We start from the raw sequence: 6,890 nt of genomic DNA, 5'->3' as shown, positions 1-6,890 counted from the left end.
TAGGTCAGGTCATAGTGTATCACAATCCTAATGCTCGAGATCGACATACAAAAGTTATCCAAAGTCGTTTCAAAAAGTCAATTTTGACAGTTGTTTAACAAAATGAGACGTACCTTATATAAGGATTCATTTACTTGGTTGGTAATATTCAAAAATCCAATTTATCAATCTCGTAAACAAGTTGTTTAAATCTTAATTGCAGATTCAAAAGCAATTTCAATTAACATCAATCATAATTCAGCTGATCATATCTTTTAATCCGTTCATCGAAACTATTCGATATCTAAAAGAAAAGTCATTGATTTTTCGCCAGCTTTCCAAAAACATGCATATCATATACCTTTTACCGGTAATATATGTATTTAATTCGTGATTTATCATAAATTGTTTAACGATGAAATTTAGCATACAAGCATGTATAAATATATATACTCGAGCACTAGACATGGATACACAATTAATATATAAAAGATAAAATATGAATGCTTACGTATCAATATTGAGATTCAATATTGTAGGAAAGTACGTAGACGCAACGGAGATGATAAACACTAGGTTTGATTCACAAATATACTCCCGAACATTATCCATAACCTCCTTGGCAATAACCCATAATTTTCTTAGCTCTATCTCGCTTGAAAACCATTTTGAAAGTGACACGCTCATAACCTCGCCGTAGTATTTTATGTATAATACTAATTAATAATATTAATAATAATAAGATTAATAATAATATTAATCTTAATAATAATAATAATAATAATAATAATAATAATAATAATAATAATAATAAAATACGGAGTAATATATGATGTGTGAAAACTAAGCCAAAAATCGAGCAATTTATAGAATCTTTTCTGAAAAACTACCCCATGCGATCACATGGAATTTGTGCTTTAAGGCCATGCGATCGCATGGCCCTCTGATCCAGCTCACCAACTTTTGTTTTCTTGTTTGTCGACATATTTATTTATTAATATATAATATATATAATTTATATTAATTAATTATATATTATACTATATTCTCGTACATAGTTGACTTGAAATTTTCGTTCTGAGGTCTCGTACGTTGTCACTCGACTTATGCCCAGGTTCCGGTTTCTCGAACGTATTTTCGTATGCTTAGAAAACTATCACTTTACGTTTCGTGACTCGTACCTTTGTCAAAATATAGTCTTAAATTATAAATAAACTATACCACTCAAAGTATATCTTAATCTTTCGAGTGTTTTGGTCATTTACTTCTATAAATCATTGTCTCGTTATTTATTAATATAATAGTATTTATGAAACGTTTCATAATCAAATTAATATCTATTCTCAATATTTATAAACACGTTTTAAAATACATCTCACAAGTTATTCATATACTTAATTCTAACAGTTAATATTCTTTATTTTTGTATATGTCCAAATTACGTTATTTAAACAAACACACTTAATTAACCAATTCTATTATATCGAAAAATGTTTTCGCACGTTCGAAACACAATCAATTAAATATTATGCAGTTTAGTTTACCACTAACTTTTATCTAACTTTTGTCATCAAACACTTTACCATTTATTCCGAATACCGTTAAAAAGGAATAAATTCTCAAATCAGTGTGGACCTCACAACAGAGACCTAATAAATATCTTTTAATTCAATTGTTTGGCATAATATTTTAACTTCGTAGTTGAATATATCAATCAGATAATCAAACCAATAAGTTTAATGCACATTATCATTTACTTAACACTTTGTTACGTTTTCAGGTTATAGTATATGTATCTATTTACATATAATTGTTCGCGAATCGTCGAGAACAACCGAAAGGTATTTGAATAGTTAAAAAATTTTGAGATTCAGTTTTACAGACTTTGCTTATCGTGTCAAAAATGTTAATCATACAAAGATTAAGTTTAAATTTGGTCAGAAATTTCCGGGTCATCACAGTACCTACCCGTTAAAGAAATTTCGTCCCGAAATTTGAGTGAGGTCGTCATGACTAACAATAAAAATGTTTTCATACCATATATGTGTTGATAAATAGAGTTTTATCACCGTTAAATAATATGGATAAAACAATCCGATTATTCGAAGCGTATGAGAGAAGTTATCGTGAAAGAGTGAAATGAAGAATAGAGATTCGTCTTAACTTTTGACGTATTAACGATTGATTTCCGTAATTTAAGGAATAGAAAATCTTCATAATCTAAATAAGATTTGATTCTTCAGAATTTAAGGAAATTAAGATTTCTTTTGATTAAATGCGTAATTTGCCTCGATTGCCATGTTTGATATTTCGCTATAAATTGACCTCTTCCGTTTCATTATTTTCATCACTCTTACATCTTCTTCCTCATTTCCTATTTTCAAAAGATTGTAAAAAAAAATGCTTCATCCAGTTCTAATTCTTGATATACTCCTAACTTTCATATCTGTCATTCTTCTTTTTCATCTACCACCGGAGGAAGTTATTTTCTTCTACCATTACCTTGGGGTTATAGTGTTTTTCATTCTCCCGTGTATTTATATTGCTATACGCATTGATATACACGGTTTGTAATTTCTGGGTGGTTGTTGGGTTTTATATCTTCCCTTATATTTCAATGTCTCTGCTTCTGTCTTTCCATAATCATTGACATCCACAGTTAATACTCTCTCCAATTTACTGTGATTTATATATACTCCCATTGATATTTTGAAGCTTCATGCTTTTGTTTTATCTTCCCGACTTTAAATCAAGCGAATAATGGTCCAGAATTCGTAGGTATGAATTTCGGAATGAACATAATTAATGTTCTAAAAAGAAACGTTAATAGCACAATCTGACTTGTCAAATTACCAGAATACCTCGAAAAAGACCGAATCATTAAGAAAATATTTTCTTGATAGTTTAGAGGTTAAATAGAATGAAAGAGTTATGTAACATGGTTTATAATGAGGGTATGATCTGTGAACCTTTATCACGTTCCATTAGAAAGTCAGCATGACTTACTGTAATATAATCACGTTGATCAAGTGTCATTATATTATATTAATTCATGCTTCAGTTCCCAACACTACTTCAAACATCCATTTTTCGAATTTTTCAGAATTTAGAAACTAAAATAGTTTCTTTTATGATGTAACACAGATAGCGCGAAGAGATAAATAATTTTGGATAATAATAGTTATGAAGATATCATCAGAAATATCGAAGATATTTATAATAAAAGATATAATGATATCTTAGAATTTCTAATATCGAAGGATGATGAAGAAGATTTGTTCGTAACGGTTTTGAGTCAAGAGCAAGGTATTCGTTAATGACTTCAGCAGATACTGAATCATTTGTATTCTTTGAAGGCAGTTTAGTCTTTGTGATTTGTTCACAGCCTCCTTCATGATTTGCTCAATCCGTTTTTCAGTTCCAAACCTTCTCTTTTTCTGAGCTTTGCCAACTGATGTCAAAGCTAAGGGGTATAAAATACTATTAAATTTTAGCAGGAAATACTATTAAATACGATACAATTTTACACAAGATATTTATTTATTTATAGAATGGATATACTTAAACCTTGCTACAACACTTATAGGCAGTGTACCTAATCGTACAGTAGTGTAGTTTTTAGTAAGTCCGGTTCGTTCCACAGGGAAATCTTTAAACAAAGCTCAACGCTATATTAGTTTACTTTTATAAAAATACAATTATATATATAAGTAATATTATTATTATAAAGGGGGGTTTTTACCGTTTAATGACCGGTTTGTCGATTTTAAAACTTTAGTCGCAGTTAAAACCTAATGTAAAATATAAAATAAATACAAGACTTTAAATTAAAGCGTAAAGTAAATAACGATAATGAAATTGCGAATAATAAAAATGCGATAAAATAAAATTGCGATAATTAAAAAGTACGATAATTAAAAGTGCGATAAAATAAAATAAATAAAAGTGCGATAATTAGAAGTGCAATTAAATATAAAATAAAGGAAATTAAATATGAAATAAAAGAATTATGCTTATTTAAACTTCCGTAATCATGATGTTTGACGTGTTGATTTTAGTTTTATGCCCATGGGTTAATTGTCCTTTGTCCTGGATTATTCAATATGTCCGTCTGGTTTTTGTCCATAACAGTCCATCAGTCATAAATATAAATTGCAAGTGTCCTTGTCAAATTATTATTATACCCGAAGTTAAATATTCCAACTAATTGGGGATTCGAATTGTAACAAGGTTTTTAATACTTTGTTTAATGAATACACCAGGTTATCGACTGCGTGTAAACCAAGGTTTTACTACTTTGTTAACAATTACACCAATTACCCTTGAATGTAATTTCACCCCTGTTTTAATTATTCTAGTGGCTATTAATCCATTCCCGTGTCCGGTTAAATGAACGATTATTCGTACATATAAATACCCCGCCCATCGTGTCCGATCGAGTGTATATGGTAATTTATAGGGACGCCCAATTGTAAATCTTTATATTAACATTAACAAACTTTCATTTAGTTAAACAAATATAAAGCCCATTAATAGCCCATAGTCTAGTTTCCACAAGTGTCGTTCTTTTGTCCAAACCCCAATTATGGTACAAAGCCCAATTACCCAATTTTAGTAATTAGCCCAACATCATGATTACTTCGTTTTAAATAAGCATAATAATAACTTAGCTACGAGACATTAATGTAAAAAGGTTGAACATAACTTACAATGATTAAAAATAGCGTAGCGTTACACGGACAGAATTTCGACTTACACCCTTACAACATTCGCTAACATACCCTTATTATTAGGATTTAAAATTAAAATTAAAATTAAAATATAAATTATATATATATTACGTATATATTGAGAGAGAGATTGAGAAATAAGATATGAAATTTGATCAGAATTCGGTTTGCTTTATAGCCAGAAGTGAAATTTGGGGCTCCGCGACTCGCGGCAAAATGCCCTTAAAACTCCGCGAGTCGCGGAGGATGTATTTACAGCTCACACCCTTGGAGTTTCTCTGCCGACGGTTTTATATATATAAATATAATATATATATAATTAATATAATTAATTATATATTATATTATATTTATATACATAGTTAACTTGTAATTTTTAGTCCGTTGCGTCGAGCGTTAAGAGTTGACTCTAGTCCCGGTTCCGGATTTTCGAACGTCCTTGCGTACAATTTTATATTTTGTACTTTGCGTTTTGAATCTTGTACTCTTGTGATTTCGAGACGTTTCTTATCAATAATTGGAACCTTTTCGATTGTCTTTTGTACTTTTGAGCTTTTTGGTCGTTTGCATCTTCAATTCGTCGAATCTGTCTTTTGTCTTCACCTTTTATTATTTAAACGAATATCACTTGTAAATAGAACAATTGCAACTAAAAGCTTGTCTTTCTTGAGGAATAATGCTATGAAATATATGTTCGTTTTTAGAATTATCAAATATTCCCACACTTGAGCGTTGCTTGTCCTCAAGCAATATCGTCTTGAAATACTAGAATCACTTCTTTATTCTTCACACTTTGTACATCAGTGATTTCTATACGGCGGTATAAACAATGGTAGTAACGATATGGTTTACAGTCCCACATGACTATAAAAATTTAGATCCATTAAGGAAATTGGATCTTTATGAAAACATTTGATCTTTTGAAATCTAGTTTTTACCCTAGATTAGTTTTCCGGAATAACCCTTTACCGGTGTTTGCAAAATATTTTTGTGGGTTTGGTGGGTTTCAGATTTGAAAATTTTAGCTCAAAACCTGCGGTTTTGTGTCACCCACTTGCTAACCTTGTATTTGGAAAGCAACGCGTCCAGTTTACTTGTCCCGTATATTACCTTTCGGCAAACTACCGTCCGGTTGTAAAGGAAAGCGTTGAACAAGCAACTGTTTAAGGCAATGTCCCGTGACATGCTTTTGATTATGGTCTATAACGTGTCGGACGCAATTACTATTCTTGGTAGGAGCAATAGTAAAGCTCACCCTTATAATTTTTCGGTCTGGCACAAGGTCCTGTCTTTGACCATGCTATGCAACCACCGTTCTTACGGTTGACACCCGATTTAGTTCAGGTGACCTAATGAATTCCAGGTGAATTCCTAGGATTTTACGTTCAATGGTAATGAACGCATTGAAAATGGGTTTTCAGAAAACAAATCGGTTTATAATTTTGATCAAAATATTTTCTCGTTTAAGCTCGAGTTTAGATATCATCGAATTCCATGAGTTTGAATTCTCAATCTTTAAGGTCAATCTCTAGGATTGAGTAATATCAGTCTTAAAAGCTGATTTTTAATCTTTAAGGAGATTATCCTTTCTGGGGATCTGATTCATTAGTCTTATCCAGCTAATTTGCATGGTGCCCCCCCATTGTACGAGATAAATCCTTCTCATGGTTAGGATAAATCTGACCACATGGCGACCCTGTTTAATGCTGAGGTCCGTGGATTTCCTGCTGATTTTAGTGATGACTTTTCTAGATTTTTCGTCAACCTACAGCTGGTCTGGACGACAACTTCATGACCTAAATCAAGAAGCGCGTTTCTTTTTCGGAAGACTTTACTTCCTTTTAATGATGGAATTGATTCATCGTGTAGATCCATCTCTTCTTTTCTTTCATCGGGTAAAACAGTTTAGTTTAGTTCAAAGCAAAAGTATTTTCGGTTATTTGTTACAGATATATGTGACATATGTTTAAAATAATTTGGTAAATTTTCCCACACTTGGCTTTTATTTTCCTTTTTATCGTCCTCTATTCCATTTTAAATGAATTTTAACATTTTAGTTTGTTTCTCAATTTATGTCCTTTCCGAGGTAACAATAATTTCGGTGTTAAAACCTAGTTTTATCGTTCATAAATATGTATAAACATGATTTTGAATTCATTTAATTGAAAATTTTGAAAAATT

Source organism: Rutidosis leptorrhynchoides, chromosome 8 (genome assembly GCF_046630445.1).
Source record: "Rutidosis leptorrhynchoides isolate AG116_Rl617_1_P2 chromosome 8, CSIRO_AGI_Rlap_v1, whole genome shotgun sequence".
Classification (NCBI taxonomy): Eukaryota; Viridiplantae; Streptophyta; class Magnoliopsida; order Asterales; family Asteraceae; genus Rutidosis; species Rutidosis leptorrhynchoides.
This window is presented reverse-complemented; position numbering follows the sequence as displayed.